General features: G+C 39.1%; 1 pseudogene; it reads left to right on the forward strand.

The window, feature by feature from the left end:
- The first annotated feature begins 437 nt into the window (after positions 1-437).
- LOC149178666 (potassium transporter 5-like) lies at positions 438-27,144 on the forward strand (annotated as a pseudogene).

Raw genomic sequence — 27,144 nt, forward strand, 5'->3', positions numbered from 1 at the left:
AAGAAGGACTAATGACAGTTGTTGCAGACAATGAAGTTAGTGAAGACTGTGCAGAGTTTTTGGGAGAAATTCCAAGTGAGATAGAGGATTTGTGGCATGAGTTAAGTCTTTTGGAAAAGAGGCTAGAAAACCCAAGAATAAGTGTTCAAACTGTAAGACCAGAACTGAATGAGAATGAAGAGGTTGTCATGGATGACAAATGTGGAAAAGAAGTTGTCAGAAATGTTGGCATACAGAGAAAACAGGGTAAAGCATTTGTGCTTAATGAATTGATTGATTCTGGTGAAGATTTATATGCATGAACAAGGCAATGTGAAGTGAATTTGAAACACGAAATTGATTCTGAAGATCAGATCGAAGTAAGGAGGGATGAGATCAGAATGTCTCATAAAGATGTAATGATGTTGAATTCATAGTATGGATTTGTTGAACTAAATATGGGTTCAATGGATGATAGTAATAGGAATACTATTGTGCAACAGGGAGTTATTGATGAAGAAGAAGTTGGAAGTGAAATTTCAGAAGCAGATGAATATGATGCCATAATCATTAAGGTTACAAAAATTAAGTTACTAGAAGAAGAGGTATTCCAAGTACCTAAGCAAGTAGGAAGAATCCTTAGTTTTCAAGAAATTTGCAGAATTGCAGGTATACTGGGAATTGTAGTAAGAAATGATGAAGCCATGAATGAGAGAATAGAAGAAGGAACCATAATTATCATAGGGCATCAATGGAGAAGGAATTTGTATGTCTCAAAAATGTATATGGGAAAATATTGGTGCATGGATTATAATGTTCTTATGAAAGAACACACCCAGTTGCAGGAGAATAGTATTCATCATCTGAGAAGTGAATTGGACAAAGAAATTGATGAGTTTTGGAGACTCATACAACAACATTCCAGTAGAATATATAGAGGACAAAAGAAGAAAGGAAGATTGGATGAAAATAATGGTACAAGTGAATGTAATGGTAAATTTCATAATAAGGTGTGGAAGCCTGGTGAGCTTAAACCATCAATGAATTGTGATGATAAGCGAAGAGCAGTAAACTACATGAAAAATACAGGAAATAATTTGAGATATTTGATCAAGTGGCTGAAGCATCCTGGAAGTGAAGCATCGATTATTTACATGGATGAATACTGTAGAGCTGAAAGTTACAGGGTTTACAGTGGAAGAATTAATGAACTGGGTTTTAAGACTTTTTATCCCCGGGATTCTGATGCAGGAGCATCTAGACCTAGCCAACAATGTGATGGTGCATTCAAATGTTGTGGCTAACGAGGATTTGGAGGAAAAATTGGTTACTTGATTTTTATTAATTACAAATTATGTAACTAGTTATTTTTTCTCTAGTTTTGAACAAAAAAGGGAATAAGTAGCAAGTTGATCCTCCCTACGTGGAGATCAAGCCAAGTACTTAAGATTATTCAAGTAGGATAGGATTGATTTTTAAATATATAGTAGATTCCTTCATTTGTGGAAGGAGATTTTTAGATAGGGCATATATGTATTTCCCTTTCTTTTCTGAGAGAGGATTCGAGAGAGGAAGAGAGGAATCAGAGAGCAAGAGTGAAGAAAATGTAGTGTAAATCAGGCCACCAAGGGCCAATACAAAAAAAAATGTTTTATTTCATATTCTTTTAATTTTAGAAATGATGTGTACATAGCTAATTGTATGAAATTCATGGGTTTTTGTTCACCCAGAATTAGTTAAGACTGTGATGCTGAAGGCCTATGTTAAATAGTTTTATTTCTTTAGTTTCTTGTTTGTATAGTGGGTGTTTCACTTAATTACAGTTCTTAAAGAATAATCGAATGGGTAATATTGGAACAGTCATATTCCTCGAAGAAACTTCATAAATGAATTTGCAGATTGGGGCCTAGAACCCTAGGATTGACAAGAATCAGAGTGGCACAGTGGAGGCATGAAGTTTTAGGGATGCACTGTGTTTTCTCAAAGGAAGGGAATTTTCCTCTCGGCACTGTGATTTTGCGTAGGAAATTATATTTTACATGGAGGATGGGCTCTATACATAAATGGAGTTATCCGTTAAAAGCACTGCACATTTCCTTTAAAGTTCACATTTTGCATTGAGCCTAAGACCTCATCGCAGATTGCAATTTTAGTTGAATTGTTATTGCATATTGGTAAAGGGAGCAAGATTGCGATCCAAGATTGTGATCGGCCAAACTGCGATGACCCATTTATTGACAATCTTACAATGACCCTGTGGTCTGCAATATAGTGATGCGATATGGATCGACGATGCGATATGGATATAACGATGTGAAATGAAAATGAAATGCGATATGGATCGGTGATGTGATATGGATCGGCAATGCAATATGGATGCGATGGGCGATTTGCAACGTGATGTGATAAGTGATCGCGTAGATAGTGGTTGATTGTTATATTGACGAAGGATTGTGAAAAGTCATGCGAAGGAGCATCGAACCTCGTAAAGCGGTCATATGAAGAAGGAAGGGCAGAGGTGTTAGTTAAAGCGATAAGCTTGAAAGGTCAGTAAGATTCACTTTTAAAAGTAGTTTCTAAAGTGGGTTTTAAATAAAATTCGGAACAAAGTTTTATTGCAACGAAAAAGAAATGGAATGAAAACTAGGTTTGGGAGAGGTTTCCTAAGCACGCGTCGCTAGAGATAAGGTATTTTGGGTGTGGCAGCCATAGGGTTGCATCATCCTTCTGCTGCTGCTGTGTAGTGGAGCCTTGCCTAGAAGCCATGGCCATAACCTTCTTCTTGCCCTGAGGGTGAATCATAAGGAAAACAAATTTCCTGGTCTAGGAAATGATCTTAATGCATTGCTTTGCAGTGATCAAAGAGATGGCGGTAGGCGAGGCTACCTCCAGTATCTTGTACAACTTGTTGGCCAAGGTAATAATCACAGAGCGAGGTCTAGACTCATATATAACATGTCGCTTCCACAAGTATAGTTGTCCTAACAATACATCACAAAATTCAAGAGTAACATCACACAGTACCTCATATGTGAAGGGCTTGATGCTGTAGGGAAGACGATAGTGATGGCTGACGTGAAGATTTTGTCCTTGGTAAAGCCACCCGATGGTGTACGACTATGGATGTGGTGTAGTCTTTAGGCCCAGCCGCTTCACGACCTCTGCTGAAATGAGGTTCTTTTGGATCCCGTTGTTGACAATGAACTACAGTGGAGAATGCTTCACCCACATCTATGAGTGGAAGAGGCATTCCCCCTCCTCTGGATCTTCAAGCTCAATCATCTGTATCTTGGTGGTGGCCACAGTGGTAATGGGCTTGGCATAAATGATCTACTTCGCTTTGTCATTTCCCTTATCGGGTTTTGATTTAGAGTCAGAACATACGTCTGATTCAAAAGCCTTCAGCTTAGACACCAGTGACTGCTTGGCTTGAAACTCACTTGTATTGTGAGTGGAGCTCTTATGGAACTCAGACCATTTTCCCGTGTCCTCCTTTGTCTTCATGGTGTTTTTCTTTTCTTGCGGCTTCAGAAGGTTGTCCTGGGTAGCCCCACCTTGGCTTGGTCCTTTGTGCTATGGTTTGGGGGCTCCTTTTACTTGCTTTAGATTCGTAGATCCAAAGTCCCGCTTCTTCTATTTAAACTTCTGTTCAATCTGGATAGCGTACTGGTACAACGTGCTGAGCGAGGAAATGTCCAGGAACTCCATCTCGTCCTAGATGTACTTGTGTAGAAAACCATGGTACTTGAGCACCGAATGCCACTCAATATCCTTGATACCCAGTTTCGTGCGAAGGGTATGGAAAATATTTTTGAACTCCGACACATCTTGGTCCCTTCCCTACCGCAATGTGGTCCACTTTATGTATTTATCTTCATAGCTCCCAACAGGGTAATATTGTTCCTTGATGGCTTCTCGGAAAGAATCCCAAGTGGGTGAGACTGAAAACAACGAGGGTTCACTCTCGTCCTTTTGTTCACAGTAGGTTTCCCACTAGTCCTTAATGTGTGGGGTAGCTTTGCGAAGTGCAAAAGTAATCTTTTCCTAATTGGAAAAGTCATGAACTGAAAAATATCCTTCCATCAAATTTAACCATTTATCTATAGCATCTGCATCTATCGAGCTTTCAAATATGGTAATATCGAAGTTAACTTGTACCTTAAAATGAGTAGCGCCTCTAGAGTGGCTACTGGATGAAGATATATCACCTGTGGGTAGTCGTCGGAGGATTTGGGCAAAGTTACCCATCATCGCATCCCTCTATCGCTCGAGGGGTTTCTCGAGCAACATTTTGAAAGGATTTCCTGCCCCCTCATCTTTATTTTCTTCCACCATGGGAGGTCATCAGGGTTTTCAAGGTTGATCTTGCAACAGTTCAACCAGATGGAGCCATAAATCCTATATGACCTCCATGCAAAGAAAAACTGCTCTGATACCACTGATCCAAACTTAAACAAGAACGCAAAAACTTACATATATAATCATAAATACATAAATGCAATGGAAAAACGCTTCATTTCATTAATAGAAAAATATGAACTATGCTTACAAAAATAATGGAAATAAGATAGCTCACGATAGTAGCTTATCTCTATGTGGCGGCTACATGCCTTTGAGCTGGTTACAATGAGGCTCAAAGGCATTTACTATTGAGAAACAATAGAAAACCCTGGAGATGAAGTGCCAAAACAATGGTCCCCGTTTGGGTAAATTGGTACATGAACTTACCAGGTCGTAACTTTGGCATACGATCTCGGTTTGGCCATCATAATACCTTGTTTCCTCGACAAGCAAGCTAGTTTGAGATGTTTTTGGTCTCTCTTTTGTCCCTAACAACGTTGTGTAGGGCCTCAAAATGGCTACAAAAGTTTAGGCCAGTGCTACAATTAAGGAAACTGAACAATGTTAGGGATCCAAGTGGAATAGACGGGTGGCCACTAATATCCACCTGGATCATTCATGCCCCCTTAGGAAGCTATGGTCCCCATTTCATTGAGTGCCTCCATGAGATGGGGACACTTTTGCTGAACTTGGTCACTAGTGAGCCACTTGCCTTGGTGAAGGAGTTGGCCAGCTTTGACAACCTGATATAGTTGGATCTTCTGCTAGTGAGTGTTCTTGATCTATGTGTCCATGATCTAATTAGTGGTGGCTTGTTCCATGCAGTCTGGGTTTAGCTCTATTGGTGTCAGTTGTGCTGCAATGTTGGATGCATCCAACAATGGTAGAAAGTATGGCCGAAGGCGGTCTACAGTGAACACTGGGTGCAGACTAAGGAACAATGGAATGCTAAGCTTGAAGGCATTGAACCATACAACCTTGGTGATGGTGTATGGCCCATATCCGAGAAGGCAAAGCTTGCGGTGGGGTCCAACGAGGCGCTCCTACAAATGTAGCCAAATTTTGTTGTCCACCTGGAACTTGTGTGGAACCCGATGCTGATTATGGCATTTCTTGTACTTAGCATTAGCTCTATCCAATATATCATGGACCTGCTGGCGTATGTATTGAATGCACTCAAAGAAGCTGTTAGCCCTGTCAACTTCGAACTGGACATGAGCCGAATCTGCCTGAGTAGTTGAAAATGGTATGGCCACATCAAATGGACATAATGGCTAAAATCCTAGCCCTACTTGAAAGGGGCTGTGGCCTATTGAGCTGTGGAGAGCTCTGTTGTAGGTGTGTTGTACATAGGGGAGGCTTTCATCCCATGTGCGTGGATGCTTCGAGTTTTACATGCATAGAATGTGTACGATCATCCTGTTGACAACCTCTATTTGGCCATCAATTTGGGGATGGAAAGTTGTGGACTTAGTAAGTTTTGTATCCAACATCGATGAGAGACTTGAGCAAAATGCACTCAGGAATCTGCTATCCCCATTTGAGACAATGGACTATGGGATGCCAAAGTGTACCCAAACTCTCTCAAAGAAGAGATTAGCAGTGGCCTCTATTGTGATACTCTTCTTGCAGGCCGCCATGATGGCCATCTTAGAGAATCTGTCGACAACCACATAAACACAATCATTTTCGTGCTTAGTAGAAGGAAGGCCCGACATGTAATCCATGGAGACAGATTCCCAAGGTCGACTAGGAGTAGGTAGAGGAGTATACATGCCTTGATTTTTGATGGTTGGTTTGGCAATGGCATAGGCGATGTAGGATCTAATGTACTTCCCAACATCTTGATGAAGTTTTGGCCAATAAAAGCTCTTATGCAATACCTCCATTTTTTTCTCTACTCCGAAATGTCCAACAACTCGACTGTAGTGCGCCTCCAAAATCATCTTGGCACTCTCGCTTGAAGGAAAACAGATGTGTCCTAGGTGGCATAACAGTGCATCTTGAAGATGAAAATTTGGAACTTGCTTCCCTTCCAGGAGTGTCTAGGATGTGTTGCTGAATTCTGGATAGCTCTTATAAAGATGCAACCACCCTGATGTCTCATGGCCACAGGAGTCGAGCACAGGGATCAACGCCATGACCGGTGGTCAGCGGAGGAAATCAATGACATTATTGGTGCTTCCCTTCTTATACTTAATGTTCAAATGGAATTGTTGCAGGTAGGTGGACCATTTCTAATGGCGATCGTTCTGCAACTTCCCTTGTGCTTGTATGAACTGTAGAGGTCGATGGTCTATGTGGATGAATGTTTCCTTTCCTAGAATGTAATGCTTCGATTGACGACAGGGCTACACAATGGAATAAATTTCTCTTTCGTAAGTGGGGTACTTTCGAACTGTGTCTAAAAGCGTCTCACTGTGGTAAGCCACTGGATGCCCATGCTGAGTAAGAACCGCACCAATAGTATAGTCAGAGGCATCTATCTTAATCTCAAATGGTTGTTGCAGGTCTGGTAATGTGAGCACTGGTGCAGAACAGAGGCGATTATTCAACTCGGATAACACTTATTGTTGGGTTTCAAACCAATTTCTTTTTCTTCTGCTTTGCCCTTGGTGACTTGACTTAAAGGCCAAGTGATATGAGAGAATCCCAATACGAACCTACAGTAGAAGTTGGCAAGACCCAAAAAAATCTGCAGTGCTCTGTTAGAGTGGTTGGGGTTGGCCAATCCCGAATGACTTGTATCTTGGATGGGTCCACATGTACACCCTGCTCATTACTTATGTACCCTAGATATTGAACCTCGGTCAGGCCAAAGGTGCATTTCTCCAAGTTATCACACATCTGTGTTGTCGCAGGGTTTGAAGGACCTGTTGAATATGGTTGAGGTGCTCATCCCAACTCTGGTGGAAGATCAAGATGTCATCTAAATACACCACCATGAACACATTGGTGAAGGGTCACAAGATGTCATAAATCATTCTCATGAAGGTTGCAGGGCCGTTTGTCAATCCGAACGGCATGACCAACCATTTGAAAATGCCCTACTTGGATTTGAAGGCAGTCTTCCACATATCAGAGGGTTTGATAGGCACCTTGTGATAACCTGACTTCAAGTCAATCTTGCTGAAATATTTGGCTCCGTTGAGCTAGTCAAGGAGGTCATCAATCCACGAGATTGGGTACCTATTCTGGATAGTGATCTTGTTCAACGCCCGATAGTCAATACAGAGCCTCCGGGTCCCATCCTTCTTTTGTACCAATACAATTGGGGTCCCACAAGGTGATGAGATTGGCTTGATGTGCACTTTCTGCAATAGTTCTTGAATCTACCTCCTGATCTCATCATTCTCTAGAACATAGCACAGATAGATTGGCCCATTGGGCAGCGGCACGCCCGGGGTCAGATTGATGGAGTGCTTTACCTAACAGTGCATAGGTGTGATCCAGATTTAAAAAGGAACACAAAAAATTACAGAGATAACCATAAACACAGAGATGCAGCGGAAATAATACTTCATTTCATTAATGTAAAATACTGAAATATGCTTACAAACAAAAGTGGAAATAAACCAGCTAAGGCGATGGTAGCTTATCTCTGAGAAGAGATGCGGCGGCTACATGCCTCTGAACTAGGTTACAATGAGGCTCGAAGGCCTATTTATTGTTGAGAAATAATGGAAAACCCTAAAAATCCAAAACCTAACCCTAGAAGATGAAACGCCAAACTGTGGGCTCTGTTTTGGGTAAATTGGTACATCAACTTCTCGGGGTCGTAACTTTGGCATACAATCTCCGTTTGACGCGTACAATAGCTCGTTAGAAATATCTATTCGAGCACTACAACTTTGGGAAGAGGAACATCGGTCCATGGACCCATGTTGCTCCCAAATTTCCAAAAAACGTCATTTAGTGTCTCAAAAAGGCTCCAGAAGTTCAGGACTTGAAAAATTGCTAAAAATAGTAAATTGTGCTACAATTACAGAAACTGAAAAACTGAAAGAGATAGTTGTGGGGGTCCAAGTGGGATAGGTGGGTGGCCACCAACATCCACCTGGATCATTCCTCCCCCCTTAGGAAGCAATGGCCCCCATTGCGTTGAGTTTCTCAATTTGCTGAGCTTGGTCCCTGGTGAGCTGTTCTGCAATCTCGGATGTGTCCAGTAATGGTAGGAAGCATGGTCAAGGGTGGTACACATTGAAAACTTGGTGCAAGCGAAGGAATGGAGGAATTCTATGCTCCAAAGAATTATTTCCCGCAACCTTGTTACTGGTGTAAGGACCATGTCAGCGTGGTCGGAGCTTCTGATGGGCTCTTGTAAGGCGTTCTTTCTGTAGATGCAACTAGACTTTGTTGCCCACCTAAAGCTTGTGTGGTACCCCTATGGGTGAGGAGAAGTTGTTCCTATGTTCTTTTATGACCGTATCCCTCTACTGCTACTACTACGTGGAGGAACCCTTCGTGGGGGCCATGGATGTGGTGACAATCTTCCCCTTACTTTGGGAGTGAACTAGACAAAAAATAAATTTCCTAGTCTATGAGATGAGCTTGTTGCCTTTCTTAGTAGTGATCAAAGAGGTGGTGGTAGGTGGGGCTACCTTCGATATCCTGTATAATGAATTACCTAAAGAAATAATAACAACGCAAGGTGTTGAATCATACACAGCATGTCGCCTCCATAAGTATGGCTAGCCTAATAATACATCACAAACATCCAGAGGTGTAACATCACACAATACCTCATCTGTGAATGGCTTGATGCTGTAGGGAAGGTGGCACTGCGGGCGAACTCAAAGGTCTTGTTCTTGGTGAAGCCACCCGATACTGTACGGCTGCGGGTGTGGTGTAGTCGATAGACCCAACTGCTTCACGACCTCTGCTGAAATGAGGTTCTTTTGGCTGCCACTATTGACAATGAATTGCAACGGTGAACCCTTCACCCACATTTGTGAGTGGAAAAGACGCTTCCCCTCCTTTGGATCTTTAGGCTCATTCTTCGAGATCTTGGCGGTGGTAATAGTGGCACTGGGCTCGACATCAATAATCTTCTTCCCTTTGCCATTCCCTTTGTCGGGTTTTGACTCAGGGTTGGAACATGCATCTCATTCTGAAGCCTGCAACTCGACCACCAATGACTGCTGGTCCTACACTCACTTGTGCTATGAGTAGGGCTCTTATGGAACTCACAACACTTTCCTGTGTCTTTCTTCGATTTCGTGTTGTTGTTCTTTTCTTGTGGCTTCGACAGGTTGTCTTGGGTCACACCGCCTTGGCTTTGTCCTTTGGTCTTTGGATTTGTAGATCCAAAGTCTTGCTTCTTCTATTTGAACTTCTGCTCTATCTTGGTAGCGTATCGGTATGCCGTGCTGAGCGAGGAGATGTTCAGGAACTCCATCTCGTCCTGAATGTACCTGTGTAGGCAACCGCAGTATTTGAGTACCAAATGTAGCTCAGAATCCTTGATACCCAACTGTGTGCGAAGGGTATGAAAAATGTTTGTGAACTCCGGCACATCTTGGTCCCTTCCCTACCACAGCGTGGTCCACTTGATGTATTTGTCCTCATAGCTCTTGACAGGGTAATACTGCTCCTTGATGGCATCTTGGAATGAATTCCAAGTGGGTGCGGCTGAAAATAGTGAGCCCGTACTTTCATCCTTCTGCTCGCAGTAGGTTTCCCGCCAGTCCTTGACGTGGGGGGTTGCTTTGAGAAGAGAAAAAAAAATATTTTCTCGACTGGAAAAATCATGAACAGAAAAATAACCCTCTAACAAATTTAACCATTTATCTATGGCATCTACGTCTATCTGACCCTCAAATATGGGGATTTCAAAATTAACTTGTACCTTAAACAATGTGGCATTTCCAGAGTAGCTATTGGAAGCCGATGCGTTGCCTCTAGGTAGTCGCTGAAGGATCTGCGCAAAGTTGTTCATCATCGCATTCCTTTATCACTTGAGGGATTCTTCGAGCAAGATTTTCATAGGATCTCCTACCCCCTCGTCTTTCTTTTCATCCACCATGGGAGGCCATCGGGATTTGCGAGGCTGGTCTTGCAAAGGTTCGACCAGTTCAAGCCCTAACTCCTTATATCCCGACCTCGTTGGGGACATGCAAAGAAAAACAAAGAAAAAAAGTAGACCACTCTGATACCACTGATCCAGATTAAACAGGAATGCAACACATTACAGAGATAACTATGAACACAAAGATGCATTGGAAATAATACTTCATTTCATTAATGTAAAATACTGAAATATGCTTACAAACAGAAATGGAAATAAACTAGCTAGGGCGATGGTAGCTTATCTCTGGGAAGAGATGTGGTGGCTACATGCCTTTGAACTGTGTTACAATGAGGCTCAAAGGCCTATTTATTGTTGAGAAACAATGGAAAACCCTAAACATCCAAAAACCTAACCCGAGAAGATGAAATGCCAAACTATGGGCCCCGTTTCGGGTAAATTGGTACATCAACTTCCCGAGGTCAAAAATTTGGCATATGGTCTCTGTTTGATGCATACAATAGCTCGTCAAAAAGATCTATCCGTGCACTACAACTTTGGGAAGACAAACATCGGTCCATGGACACATGTTGCTCCCAGATTTCCCAAGAAATGTCGTTTAGGGCCTCAAAATGGCTCCGGAAGTTCAGGACCCGAAAAACTGCTAAAAATAGTAAATTGTGCTACAATTATGGAAACTAAAAAACTGAAAGAGACAGTTGTGGGGGTCCAAGTGGGATAGGTGGGTGGCCACCAACATCCACCTGGATCAAGGTACCCCGTAGGTGAGGCAAAAATATCGCTATACTCCTCCACAACCTTGCCCATCTGTTGCTACTATGCAGAGGAGCCTTCCCTGGAAGCCATGGCCACAACCTTCTTCTTGCCCCAAGGGTGAGTCATAAGGAAAACAATTTTCCTAGTCTAGAAAATGATCTTACTGCATTGCTTTGCAGTGATCAAAGAGATGGTGGTGGGCAAGGCTACCTCCGGTATCCTGTACAACTTGTTAGCCAAGGTAATAATCACAGAGCGAGGTCTAGACTCATATACAACATGTCACTTCCACAAGTATGGTTGTCCTAACAATACATCACAAGATTCAAGAGGATCAACATCACATAGTACCTCATCTGTGAAGGGCTTGATACTGTACGGAAAGCGATATTGCTGGCTGACGTGAAGATCTCGTCCTTGGTGAAGCCACCCGATGGTGTACGACTGTGGATGTGGTGTAGTCTTTAGGCCTAGTCGTTTCAAGACCTCTGCTGAAATGATGTTATTTTGGCTCCTGTTGTTGACAATGAATTGTAGCAGAGAATGCTTCACCCACATCTGTGAGTGGAAGAGGCGTTCCCCCTCCTCTGGATCTTTAGACTCAATCTTCTAGATCGTGGTGGTGGTCACGGTGGCACTCGGCTCTGCATTGATGATTTGATTCCCTTTGTCAATTCCCTTATTAGGTTTTGATTCAGAGTCAGAACATGCGTATGATTCAGAAGCCTTCAGCTTGGCCACCAGTGACTGCTTGGCCCAACACTCACTTGTTTTCTGACTGGAGCTCTTATGAAACTCACACCATTTTCCCGTGTCCTTCTTTGTCTTCGTGGTGTTATTCTTTGTTTGCGGCTTTGGCACGTTGTCCTGGGTATCCCTGCCTTGGCTTGGTCCTTTGTTCTGTGGTTTGGGGGCGCATTTTACTTGCTTTGGATTCGCAAATACAAAGTCCTGCTTCTTATGTTTAAACTTATGCTCAATCTTGATAGCGTATTGGTACGACGTGTCAAGCAAGGAAATGTTGAGGAACTCTATATTGTCCTACATGTACTTGTGTAGACAACCATGGTACTTGAGCACCGAATGCCGCTTAGTATCCTTGATACCTAGCTTCGTGCGAAGGGTATGGAAAATATTTATGAAATCTGACATATCTTGGTCCCTTCCCTGCCATAGCATGGTCCACTTCATGTATTTATCTTCATAGCTCCTGACAAGGTAATATTGTTCCTTGATGGCGTATCAGAAAGAATTCCAAGTGGGTGCAGCTGAAAACAACGAGGGTTCACTCTCGTCTTTTTGTTCACAGTAGGTTTCTCACCAGTCCTTGACGTGTGGGGCGGCTTTGAGAAGTGCAAAAGTAATCTTTTCTTGATTGGAAAAGTCATGAACTGAAAAAATATGCTTCCAACAGATTTAACCATTTATCTACGATATTTACATCTATCAGACCTTCAAATATGGGAATATTGAAGTTAACTTGTACCTGAAAAGGAGTGGTGCCTCCAGAGTGGTTGTTGGATGAAGATGCATCACTTGTGGGTAGCCGCCAAAGGATTTGGGCAAAGCTATCCATCATCGCGTGCCTCTGTCAATCAAGAGCTTCCTCGAGAAACATTTTGAAAGGATCTCCTACCCCCCTCGTCTTTCTTTTCTTCTGCCATGGTAGGTCGTCAGGTTTTGTGAGGTTGATCTTGCAATAGTTCAACCAGATCGAGCCCTGAATCCTTATACCCTGACCTCATTGGGGACATGCAAAGAAAAACAAAGAAAGAGGAGACAACTCTGATACCACTGATCCGAACTTAAATAGGAATGAAACAACTTACATATATAATCATAAATACATAGATGCAGCAAAAAAACACTTCATTTCATTAATAGAAAAACACTGAACTATGTTTACACCCATAATGGAAATAAGATAGCTCGGGGCGATGGTAACTTATCTCTGAGAAGAGATTTGGTGGCTACATGCCTCTGAACTATGTTACAATGAGGCTCAAAGGCCTATTTATTATTCAGAAACAATCGAAAACCCTAAACATCCAGAAACCTTACCCTAGGAGATGAAACACCAAAACTGTGGGCCCCGTTTGGGTAAATTGGTACATCAACTTCCCAGGGTTGTAATTTTGGCATATGATCTCCGTTTGAATATCATAATACTTCATTTTGAAGATCTTGAAGAGAAGGCCAAAAACAAATTGGAAAGTCAGTTTGGCATGTTTTCGGTCTCTCTGTTGTCCCTAAAAAGATCGTTTAGGGCCTCAAAACGACTTTGGAAGTTCAGGGCTTGAAAAAATGCCAAAAATAGTAAATTGTGCTACAATTAAGAAAATCGAAAAATTGAAAGAGACAATGTTGGGGGTCCAAGTGGAATAGGTAGGTGGCCACTAATATCCACTTGGATCAACCCCATCTATCTTTGTGAACGAGAGGGCTGCATATTGGTTGACAACTTCATATATTAGCTTGGCGAGAGTCCTCATTGCATATTGCAGACATGCTTCAATACATTTTTCGGATTGTGAGAGCCTTGTGGCCCATTTTACATACCCAATAGAGCAAGAGAATTAACTTCTAGAGTGGATACGAATCCTTGTGTCCAAAAATGGTTTCAAAACATAGTTGGTTACAATGATAAAGGTTTATTAGGTTGATTATCCATATCATGAGTTTTCTCAACTTCTTTCCAACAAAGAAACTCACTCAAGTAAAAGATGATAATCATGTGGGTAATTTCCATGGACACCACAAATAGAGAAGTATGATTTGTGCCTAATTTCCATAGATGCCACAAATAGAGCAAGGTTGATTTGTGCAAAGTTCAATGTTCTTTCCCTGTTTTGTTTGGAGATTATTACCTTAACTATGTTGGAAATTATTACCTTAACCATGTCATTCTTACGCTCATTTAACAACAGCTAGGCAAGCCGATGAGATTGACACTAATAACTTTGGATCAGATCTTGCAAGACAAAATGCTCCTACAATGGCAAATGCCTCAATAGTATTTAGGAACTTTGATCAGCTTACTCTAATAAGCTTTTGAGCCATGCAAAGTAGGTAATTTGCTTTGTTCCCTAGAATTGACAAAGAATGTACATTATGATATTCCCTTATCCAAATTGTATTCTAATACAATATAATTTATTGATGTTCACTTCCTTTTCTTCTCTTTTCCCGGTGTTCTCTACTATGGTGTTAAACGTTTACACCTACCATGCTCCTCAACAAAAAGTTTTTCTCTACTATGGTGTTAAACGTTTACACTTTCCATGCTCCTCGATAAAAAGTTATTTATCACTAGGATGGATTTGAAATTTGTGGGAATTGATTTAGAACTGTATATGGAAACGTGAATAGATCAAACAAAATGAACCCAAATATACTTTTAGTAATTAAAACGATGTACCTGAGGACAAGGTGTTATATGAGATTTACTAGCTCTTAGACTACCTGTGGACCTTGGCCTTGTCTTTAGGCTCTGATATTCCAAGAGGCTGAATTTAGGAAAACCCACCCTTCAAAGGAACAGGAGTTTAAGAAGATCCACCAGTCAAAATAATAGAAGAGGAGATCTCAAACTGATTGGACATCCTCGAGGTTTCTCTATCAGATAGTAATTGATGAAAGGAGATTTGACTCTGCTTTGAAAATAACAATGCTACCATATGCCAACATTGCATAGAAAAGAAGTAGAGACATTTCATCGTGAATATTTTGGATTGGAGGATGAGGAATCTGAAGGCAAATTAGAAAGAAAAACAAAAAATAGAGGACTCTGAAAGCAAAGTTGATCCGGATGCGTACATTTTCACAACTTACCTTCTTAAAAAATAAAGATAGGTACTCCTAAGCTAGAATCTCTTGCGCATATATCCTAAAAGAGCACATGGATATGTATCTTTATTCAAGATAGCTAACCTTGATCAAGGTACACATCCGATCAGCCCTGGACTGCCAAGCTGAGGATGAGAATGCCTTATGCCATTCATTTCCCGCCGTCAAATGTGAATCATGAAAATTATTTCCTGGGACTGAAGTATGTGAGAATTACTACTACGTGGCGCATAGTGCTCTTGTATACAGAGCAGAGCCACTAAGAATATATGCAGGGCTTCCTCCACTGGGACGTTGATAAGTCTGGGATCAATAATCTTCATAACTTCTTCTCTGTTCCAATTGGTCATCTTCTTCACCCACCCTGTGATGTTCATATCCTCTTCAAATTCGCTTTCACCCGCCGCCTTTTTGCCCGTGATCAGCTCAAGCAGAACCACTCCAAAGCTGTATACATCACTCTTCTCGTCCACTTTCATGGTGTATGCATACTCTGTAAATTCAACATCCAATCTTAAATGGTAAGTTAGAGAAAATACCACTGGAAAAATCACAGTAAAATAATCAATACTCACAAATTCCTGATGATAGTGTGTAGGCGATTAGTTAATTAGAGCTTGCTGTTGTTTCTTTTCCAGAATTTGGTCATAGTGGCTTCCATTGTCCAGTTGGATTTGCAGAGTATTGGGGTGGTTTATGGGAATGTATGGACTTCTCCCCTAATGTGTTTTCTAGTACTTTCACAGATGGAATATGTCATCCAGATGATATTCTTGGTGCTATGTCTCTCATAATATACTCGCTCACTCTTTTGCCACTTATCAAATACGTTTTCATTGTACTTTGGGACAATGATAACGGAGATGATATGTAACATGATCTAAAACCATAATTTTCAATGTTAATTTGTTCTTTGTATTTTGGATATAGACTGATTGTGAAGATTAATGAGATGGAAGGTGGAACATTTGCACTTTATTCCCTGATATTTCGTCATGAAAAAGTGAGCGTGGTTCCCAATCAACAAGCAAAGGATAGAGAGCTTTCATCATATAAACTTCCAGTGCCTAGCAGAGAGCTCAAAAGAGCTTTGAAGATAAAAGAAGCTTTAGAAAAAAGTCATGCAGCTAAGACAATTCTACTCATACTAGCCCTTCTGGGGACCTCCATGGTTATTGGAGATGGTGTGCTCACTCCTTGTATCTCAGGTCTTATTCCTCCACCAAATACAATCTCTCAAATTTCTAGGCAAAATCCCTATTATAAAGACTATAATTCTACTCACTGATTTTGAATTATAATGCCATTGAAAGCTAATACTAGCATTTGCACCTAATGTTGCAAAGGAAACGCCGTAAGGCATACACTGTGGAGGAATATTGAAATGTGAATGGGCATTTTTGAAAGCAAGGGTCGATGATAATGAGTTTCAATTGAGGAAGTCATGCCTAAAACCCTATTCGGGGGTTAAAGTGGCTATAAAATGGAATAAAAATCGTCATAAATAGCCATTGAAGTTGTTTAAACACCTTTGTATCTGGATAAAGATTGCCTAGTTGAAGGTGAAGGTAAACAAATGAATCCAGGTGAACAGGTTGATGATAATGAGTTTCAATTGAGGAAGCCATGCCTAAAACCCTATTCGGGGGTTAAAGTGGCTATAAAATGGAATAAAAATAGTCATAAATAGCCATTGAAGTTGTTTAAACACCTTTGTATCTGGATAAAGATTGCCTAGTTGAAGGTGAAGGTAAACAAATGAATCCAGGTGAACAAAAACTGGGTATCCATATCGATTTGGATAGGGTTATTTAAGAAATCATTATTTAAATGAAAAATTTAATTAATATCAAGATATATTTAAAACATGTATTATATTCATTAAAATAAATTGATTTTTTTTTTAAATATGTTAAAACCCATTGATAATGAATTGGTTGTAAAGACATAAACTATCAAAATCGTATTTCATCTTGAAACATCTTTTTTCAAGTTTCAGTTGGAAAATACAAGTAGTAAATTGCAACGGAAGAGGTTAGAGAAGAAATATAATATTATGAAGAACATTGTGGTTGTCATTCCATATTTGAAGTTGCATCGAAATTTGTTGGAGGCATCGAAGACCTGAAGAAGCAGTAATGAACCTGCAAAATGTATATTTTGTTAGGATTTGCAATATGTAAATTAAGTGTGGAAATTTATTTGTAATATTTTGCATGTGAGTTGTTTTAAAATGAAATTGGAATGAATGGAAATGAAGTTACAAGGGAGAGAAACAAGGCGCGGTCTAAAGTTTGGAGGGGAAATGAGATATGAAATCTTTTATAGGAATGTGCCTATGTAATGATGTATGGAATCTAGATTGTACATAAAGGTGCATTGAATATATAGACATTATTACAAGCCCATTCAAACCCAAGTGTGACATCAACTTCAGATTCCCTAAACCCTCAGATGAGTTTGTGCTAATTATAGCCCATGTTGGATTGGTAATAAATCTAGGTTTTACTTGGATTGAACTTACTACTAAAATAACAGAGGTTTTGGTCTTTTGTGAATTAAAATTCATGCAATTTGAGTGTTTTTGCAACGTAATCTGCATTTTCTTTAACATTGTACATAAAAAAGGTTTGGTCTTTTATGAATTTAAAATTCATGCAATTTGAGTGTTTTTGCAAAGTAATCTGCATTTTCTTTAACATTGTACACAAAAAAGGTAGCTGCTCTATAACAAGCCTGGGAAAGATGTCCATGATTCTTAAATAAAATGAGGTCAATATTCAATGTCATTGAACAATATTCTCAGTGTTAATAAATCTAAATATATGCTAGTTCATTTCATGAACGGAATAATCAGAGCTAAAAACGGTCACCAAGGGCTTGCAGACTACTTCCTCAATTTATCCTCTGCACTCTGACTTATTTGTAATGTAGCCTAGCATGTGAAGAGTGTGCTAGTTAGCAGAGTAGGGTAAAGTCTAAAAAAGGCTTAAATACTCGTTATCATCTCATTTCTCTAAACCCTCTCTCCCTTGCTTTTGCACTCCGTTCATTCAATATTTCAAGTATTCACTGCCTGTTATCTTCCTTAATCGCTTAATCCATTGAATTCAGTCCAAAACATAAATACCAATATGCCTACAACTATTGCTACTGATTCGAGGAGGAACATCTCCAAAAGAGGGCAGGTGAAGGCAGCCATTGCCTCTTCCCTCGCCCAATCCATCAGATCAGTGTTAGGATCCCCTAAATCCTTCAACCACTCTGTTGTTTCCTCTTCCTCTTCTCTCGCGACTGCAAATCGTTTGAGAGCACAATGAATGACTTGCAGATCAAATGGGCTTGAGTTTCTTTCATTACAAATTCAGTGATGCAGAAATTAAATCATTATGGATGAAAGCATGGGATCCATAGATCTGTTTTCCAAATCATTTGCTCATTTCTCTAACTCTTTTCCCCAGATTTGAAGCCCTGCAACACCAATGGAGTTTGCTCTTTATGCTGTAGTGAGTCACCAAATATAAAGAGGGGAAATATTTTCTACTATAGCATCTTTTCCTAGTTGCAGTTGAAAAGCTCTGAAATACAAAGTTTGTTGATCAGAGATTTTGAGTTGAAATATATGGCACTTGATTCCCCTTGGCATGTGTAACTGATTTTGATCCATTAGTGGTGTTTATAAACTTCATCTATGTATTGGATTGATAGAAATACCCATTAACATGTAGAATAGACTTGAATCCTGTTTTTTACATCCAACAACTAAGAGTTTACTAATTCATCATGCTTTTGATCCATAAGTGAGTGGCTATAAACCTTAACTCTACATTGAGTGATGAATCATTTGCATGAATGTGCTTTGAATGTGTGGCTAATTAGCATGAATGTTCTTTGAATGTGTGGTTAATCAAATATGAATCGTTTGCATGAATGTGCTTTGAATGTGTGGTTAATCAGATATGAATCGTTTGCATGAATATGTGGTTAATCAGGTACTCAACACTCACTTTGAATGTGTTATTAATCATTTGAATGTGTGGATGCATGAATGTGCTTTGAATGTGTGGTTAATCAAATATGAATCGTTTACATGAATGTGTGGTTAATCAAGAACTCAACACTCACTTTGAATGTGTGGTTAATCATTTGAATGTGTGATTAATGAAATATAAATCGTTTGTATTTTGGTAGTGAATGTTAATGATTGAAGTTACATGTAGTTGAAGTTATTAAAAAGTGAAAAGATTTTCTATTGTTTATCTTATAACTGTTTAAACTAGAAGTAACTGTTCACATAGTTGAAATTTGGAGGAGATTCTTTCATTTAGGTTAATGAAATGAAACTCTGAACAATTTATTTTGATTTAGGTTACTAATGGTCAAAAAATTATTTTGAGCTTATAATTGCTCACCTATATGATGCATTCATTTGGAGTTAATTATACCATTTAGATTTATTGTGACCAAAATCTAATGTGAGTGTCAAATATGTAGGATGGAGAAAGTAGACGTTATGTGTATTCGCAACAGAGCCAAAATTCTGGGAACTGTAATTTGTGTGGGTGGAGCAATGGCTATGAGTTTCCTTCAAGGTCCTACTCTAGCCCAACTCTGGCCTCTGTGGGGACAATCAACATCAGTTTCCAACACTAATACAGTACACCTAGTGGAAACCATTCTACACGAGGGAGATTCAGGCAACCAGATTAGAGAGTGTATTTACCTTATCTCAGCATTGATAATGTTATCCACTATCATGATATTGCAGGTCTCCCTACCACCTTGCATATTAAATTGATACCCAATTATAACCCTTTTCTGTATTTAGAAGTTTCAAAGCTCCCCACCCAATCAAATGTATGATTATAATTTCATGTGCAGGTTGAGACATTGAAGAAGTTTCCAGCCACACTATCCCTTACATCAATTACTACCATTCTAGGCTCCATCCAAACTGCTCTCCTAATAGCCATTCTTGACAGGGGCATCATTCCAACATCATGGATACTAGATAGGGCTAATATTTTGACTATGTTCACTGCAGTAAGTCTACATACATGAATGATGTTCTTCCTCAATTTTCCCAGCCATGAACAACTTAAATTTTTGTTAGGTGGTTAAGCTAATTTGTGGAAGATTAATTCAATTTGGCAGGGAATCATATTCAATGCAATGGCATTTCCATTACAGTTATGGTGTTTGCAGAAACGAGGGCCGGTATTCGTTACAGTATTCAACCCAGTGTCTACCGTGTGCTCAGCAATTTTATCATCTATAGTTCTGGGAGACACACTGCGTCTGGGAAGGTGGGTGGTTTGTTATATTCTCAAATATTCAATTCGGTGGTTTTTTATATACTCCAATATTCAATTTGTGTTAGAGTGGTTCAGGTAAAATTAAACTTGATTAGATAAAGTTATTAGTTGTTCTTGGGCTAATGAGAATCTATGGTTTTTTCCATGGTATTCATATGGACTATAGTATATTCTTAAGTCTTCAATTTCTATTAGAGTGGTTCAAGTAAATTTGATTAGGTAAAGTCATTAGCTATTTTGGGGTTCATGAGAACCCATAATTTTGTCTATGGTATTCATGTGGAATATAGCCTGTTTAAAAACAGAAAGACTCCATAAGTGAAAGAAATTAACATGGAGGCTTTTGGCTTTTAAATAGGTTATATTCCACAGGAATATCATGGGCCAAACCATAGGTTGGAGCCAGAAAACTACTTATAACTCGACTAAATCAAGTTTACCAGAACTACCCTAACAATTTACATTAAATTTATTATTTCTTCTCTCATTTTGCCTACAAATTTACAAAATTAATTAACTGAAATGCTTGATTTTCCTACACTAGAACAGTTTGATGGGTGTGATTCTTATATTCATTGGTCTCTACCTTTTTCTGTGGGGCAAAAGCCAAGACGATGCTACCCAGATCAAAATATCTTCTGACGAAGAAGCAGATATAACCATCACAGCAGAAGGAGAAGAAAATCAGCACCCACCTCCTGCTTCTGAAGTAGTGGATTTGAAAACACCTTTACTACAGTAACATTCTTGACATTTTGTTGAAAAATTGCAATGTTTGTAATAAACACTTAGTCAGTTCGAACAAAGATGGCAACGCTCCCAACAAAAAGGGCTACCTAACATCAGAAGTTCCAAATTGCTCAGGCACACAATAGTACTAGGTAAATCTTTGATGTTTGTACGGAACAAATTTAACTTTTTCAAAGACGGTTGACTTCCAACCTGGGAAGGCAATAACTCCATTTGGAGGCAACCTGATAGATCTAAACATTCAAGAGTGGTGATATCTCCAAGTGTGGAAAGAGTAAAATTCAAACAATCACTCAAATGTAGATGTCTAAGTTGCAATAGATTTCCCTAAAAGCTTGGAAGCATTTCCAGACATTTACACCTAGAAAGATTGATGTATTGAATATTTTTTAAATTTTCGAAGGAACTTGGAAGCATCTTCAAACTTTTGCACAATGTCAGATTCATGGTTTGGAGATTTCTCAGATTTTGAAACAAATCTGGAAGCATCTTCAAACTTCTGCACAGTGTGAGATTGATATGTTGGAGAGTTGTTAGATTCCCAAAGGAATTTGGAATCATCTCCAAATTGCTGCACTTAGAAATATTGGCGTGTTGGAGATTTACCAAATTCCCAAAGGAATTTGGGAGCATTTTCAAACTTCCACAGTCTGTCAGATTGATGTGTTGAGGATTTGTTAGATTACTAAAAGAATCAGGAAGCATTTCCAAACTACTGCACTTGGACAGATGGAAGTATTCGAGCTTTTTTAGATTCCCAAATAAAATTGGAAGAAGCTGCAATTTCGGGCACCCTATGAGGGTTAGATATCTCAAGGAGCTCAAATAACAAAATTCTTCTGATAGCATTGCTACATCTGCGTATGTCAACAATCGCGGACAATTCAGTACAATCTTTTCTAGGTGCTTCAACGACCTTAATGACTTTGGAAACTCGGAAAATGGAGCTTCAATATTTAATTCCCGTAAGTGGAGAGGTGCCTGCAATCTTAAGTACATTTTGATTATATAAGAAATTGAAAAGATAGGAGAATTATTGCTCTGCAAATTGCTGCATCTATATGTACGTACCTCAAATCGAGATTGCCACAATCTTTTCAATTCCCAACCGAACACTTTTAAAACTCTTAAATCGCACAATGGAATCCAAGAAGGCAGTGATGAGTAGATCAACACATTCCAATGAAGCCATATGAGTTTTGGTGACCACACCGAAGTCAAGATGCTTTCAAAGTTGCCTTCAACTTCAAGAAGTTGCAATTTCCTGATTTCGCAGACCTCTTGATTGTAACTTGTATTCAAGGGCAATTCTAATTCTGAATGGAACACTTCCTAATCTTCATCCTCCCCAATAAAGGTGTACCAAGGAGCCATCGCAAATCCGCGCACTTCTGTTATCACTTGTTTGCGGTTTGAAAACAATAAACTATTATTAACATAATGTGTGGCAGATTGTTTTGAATAAAAAATACCGAAAGTTCTTTAGACATTCAACAATTAGGATGGCTCAAACACTTATAGAGGATGATTGTTGCAAGAACTCATGAAGATGAAGATTCTTTATCGGTCGCCAAAGCCAACACGGTAATAATTCTGGACAATCCGCAATAGCTCTTCCCAAATCTATGAGGTGATCACGCATTCTTATTCTATTTTCATCGTCCAACTCGACAAGACACTTGTCGAGCAGATTTTGAAACCCTACCAAACCATTCCATCCCGAACCCCTCCATATTCTTACCCATGTATCCTTGTCTTTTCCTATCGAAAAATAGGCGATATCTAAAAATATTTTCCGCTACTCATGATTGAGAGAGTCGTAACTAATTTTAAGGCTCCTTTCTATCTATGTAGGTAATGTTTGGTGAAGTCCATTCAGTTGCTCTTCCCAGTAAAGTTTGTCATGTCCACAAACAAGCGACCCAAAAACTTTCAATGATAGAGGCAAACCATGGCATGCCTTTAAAAACCCATCTACAAGATTTTCAAATCTTGGTAGTGGATATGGCTGGAAAAAGGCATGCAAGAAAAACAACTCTTGGGAGTGTGCTATATTGAGGCCTGGTAACTGATAAATTGACGACTCTGCAATTCATGCACTTCTAAGGATATGCTTGACCCTAAACGTAACCAAAATCAAGCTCTTGGGGTGAAGGACATGCTTAATTGGCAAGAAAGGATCTAATTGATCCACACGACCTACATCATTTAATATTATGAGTGCCTCACAAGCTGAAAGATTCTTTTTAAGTATCTCCACGCCTTCTTCCCACCTCTCAATTTTGATATCTCTATCCTTCAAGTCCTTAATGAGTTTGCTTTATACATTGTTTAGAGACATTTTATTTGCATTTTTCCTCACATCAAATAGAAAGCAGGATCTATCATAATCTGACCTCTTACGATTAAAAAGTTCTTTGGCCAGCATTGTCTTTCCAATTCCACCGATGCCCACAGTCCCCACAACCTTGACCTCCACATGCTCACCATGATGCGGTCGCAGTGTCCCTTAAAAATCTTGTAACTTTTCCGCCAAACCAGTTGGATATTTTGCCACATCAAATGGCATTGCAACATTTTTCAACACGGCTTGCACAACCTTCTCCAATAGCTCCTCTTCGTGCTCCTCCAAGAGTCTCTCTTCGCCCTCGTCCCTGAATATTAATTAAGACAGTAAAGTAAGTAATGACAAAAGCATACTTGAGATGTGATGTAGCTTCATTGCAACAAATTTAGACCTAATATGGATCAAGATAGTGGATATCCTTACCCATTACCCTCCTGCATTTCAAAGTCACTTATATTCGTGACATGATGAAGGGCGTTTCACCAAGTCTGGATAGTCTGCTAGTTGTACTGCTGCTTCTCTTCGTGGATACGTAGGGCTTTAGCATATGATCCATCTTTATCTTTGCCCATCCACCTGACCTCCGAGGGCTTCACTTTATAGAAGACCGGAAGAATAATAGCTTTGGACTCCACCATGACGACCAGCGCATCCAGGCACCACCTGGATTCGGCATAGGTCGCAGATAAAATGGCTATATGGACAGAGGCTACTCAAACAACAGCTTCTATCTGAGATGTAATATTGTGTCCAGCCTACAGTTCAGGCTTGTCGAGAAAGACTTGCAAGAGGCGACGGTATTTGTAACCATTAGACCAGTGCGCAAACTGTTTCAACAACTAATTTTTTGTAACCATTCTAATCTAATGGCTGAAATCTTTGCAATCGTCTTACATAATCCTATGGCATATAAAGATGACAGGTAGGCAGAGAGAACTAGTTTTTTGTAACCATTCTAATCTAATGGCTGAAATCTTTGCAATCGTCTTACATATAATCCTATGGCATATAAAGATGACAGGTAGGCAGAGAAAGGAGTTTATTTCAGAGGGAAATGCTTTACGGCGTAATTAATTAATCGTCAATGGTAAAGGTGACATACAAGGTGACATACCCATCCTCAGGTCTTATTCCTCCACCAAATACAATCTCTCAAATTTCTAGGCAAAATCCCTATTATAAAGACTATAATTCTACTCACTGGTTTTGAATTATAATGCCATTGAAAGCTAATATTATTTCCATGCAACAGTTTTATCAGAAGTTCAAGGGATACGACAGGTTAACACGTCAATCAGCTAGGGTAAGTACTCATCCAGATGCTCTCTGAGTATATGTTCAAAATGATGTTGGCAATAACTGAATTTAATTTTCAATTGGGTTTGCAAAGACGGTAGCTATGATATCAGTGGCGATCTTAGTTATGCTCTTCTCTGTCCAGAGATTTGGAACCCAAAAAGTTGGTTACTCCTTTGCTCCAGCTATTTTGATATGGTACTCCTTTATTTCCTTCATTGGAATCTACAATATCATCAAATATGATACAACTGTCTTCCGAGCTTGCTATCCCAAATACATATTTGAATACTTCAGAAGAGATTCACAGAGGGCTTGGATTTCACTTGGAGGAATAGTTCTTTGTGTAACAGGTATACAGTATGCTACCATCTCTGTGAATCATTTTTCTTTTCTTCAATTTACCAAGGCGAGGCTTCATTTCTTAAGTTAGATGGGTACTATGCAGGAAATGAAGCTCTGTTCACATACCTAGGTCATTTTTAGTTAGTTCCATTCAGGCATGAATATGGATCAATACATTGTATAATAAATTTAAATTTACATTTCAATTTTAAGATAATGTATGCAAGTAGTCTGACATGTCGATCCTGATCATATTTCCTTTACTGGAATAGTCTATCCTTCTTTAATCTGCGATATGTGGGCCAAGCTGCATATCTCAAGGAGTTTCCCCAAGACGTGTCAGATACATTTTACAAATCTACTCCAAGTAACTTCACTTATCCTTTAATTTGCTTTGTTTTATTTACAACTTATCCTTTAATATGTTTATTTTTTTTACAGTCTAAGAGCGAGTTCTCTGTTGTCACAATGGATAATTTTAAATTTTTAATAAATTTTCAAACTGAGCTCACCTTTTTTTAATGATAAATGACTCAAATTTTGTGATAGGAGCTATATATTGGCCAATGTTTATAGTTGCAACTGTTGTTTCTATTATAGCAAGCCAAGCCATGATCTCCACCACTTTTTCTATCATAAAGCAATCCATGTCCCTTGGATGCTTTCTACACGTAACCGTGGTGCACACTTCATCAAAACATGAAGGCCAAGTGTATATTCCAGAAATCAACTACATTCTCATGTTGGCATGCGTCTTTGTCACCATTTCTTTCCAAGATACTACCAAGATCGGCAATGCCTATGGTATGTATGTACGATTGGTGTTAAATTAAAATATATAACATAACCTTGCATTTAAATTTTATTTCACAGCAATTGATGTTAGTGTGCTTCTTGATAAGTGAGTGAATTAATGGGTTAGTAATTCAAAATTGTTAAAAGAATAGAAACTTAGTGGATGTTTTTGGTGAATAAAAATGGTTAGGATGGAAATACAAGAAGGGAAGTTATATGTTGAATCGGTTTGTTACTCAAAATATAAAGAATTAAAGAAATTTATATTGTGAATATTTATTTATTTATATATCTATGCTTTTTTTTAAAAGTCAAAAAGTTAGCTGATATTTGAATCCTATATAAATTTATATATTAAAGTTTTGACATGTATGTAAATTGGATGCATGCATAGCCATGGTTGGGGTTATTATCGTCACTTCATCTTTCCTCATACTGGTAATGCTTAAGATATGGAACACTTATCTATTATTGGTCATTATCTTCATCACTGTATTTGGCGCAATCAAATTTACATACTTCTCTGTAGTGTTGTCCAAGTTCTCCCAATGGGATACATTCCATCATCTTTTGCTGCAGTGTTGCTATTTGTAATGTATATGTGGAACTATGTCCATATAAAGAGGTACCCCTGTGAATTAAAACACAAGGTGTCAACAAAATACATGTTAATCTTGGGTTCCAGTCTCGATGTGACTAAAGTTCTAGGGACTCGGCTTTTATACACAAAACTAGCACTAGGAGTTCCAACAATATTTGAACATTTAATGAGAAACCTCCCTGCCAGGCACTCTGCCCTTGTATTCTTCTGTATCAAGTATCTTCTTGTGAATATAATTCCAACTGAAGAACAATTTTTATTTCCTAGAATTGGTCCAAAGGAACACAAAATCTATAGATGCATAGCTAGGTATGGTTATCGGGACACTAGGTATGGGAATGTGGAATTTGAGAACTAGTTATTGGAATAATTGAGAGAATTTATATAGTTAGATTACATATTCACAAATGATATTAAAAATCCATCTCAGCACGAAGGAAATAGTTCTAACTCTAGAGAAAGTATAATCAATATTGAGGTTGCTTCTGAAAATGAAATGATGAATGTGTGCAACATGGTGAGCATGAAGGAAGAGATGGAATTCTTAGAAAATGCAAAGAAATTGGGCGTGGTATATTTGTTGGGAGATAGTGAGGTTATTGCAAACAAAGATTCATCGTTGTTCAAGAGATTCATAGTGAACTTTGCATATAACATTTTGTGGAAGAACTGTAGAAAGGGACAAGCTGCTTTGGAGATTCCACACAAAAATCTTTTGCAAGTCAGCGTGACCTATTATATCTAA

This window comes from Pinus tabuliformis, chromosome 4_1 (genome assembly GCF_031772625.1).
Source record: "Pinus tabuliformis cultivar Carrire ecotype Pingquan chromosome 4_1, CPIR1, whole genome shotgun sequence".
NCBI classification, from domain to species: domain Eukaryota; kingdom Viridiplantae; phylum Streptophyta; class Pinopsida; order Pinales; family Pinaceae; genus Pinus; species Pinus tabuliformis.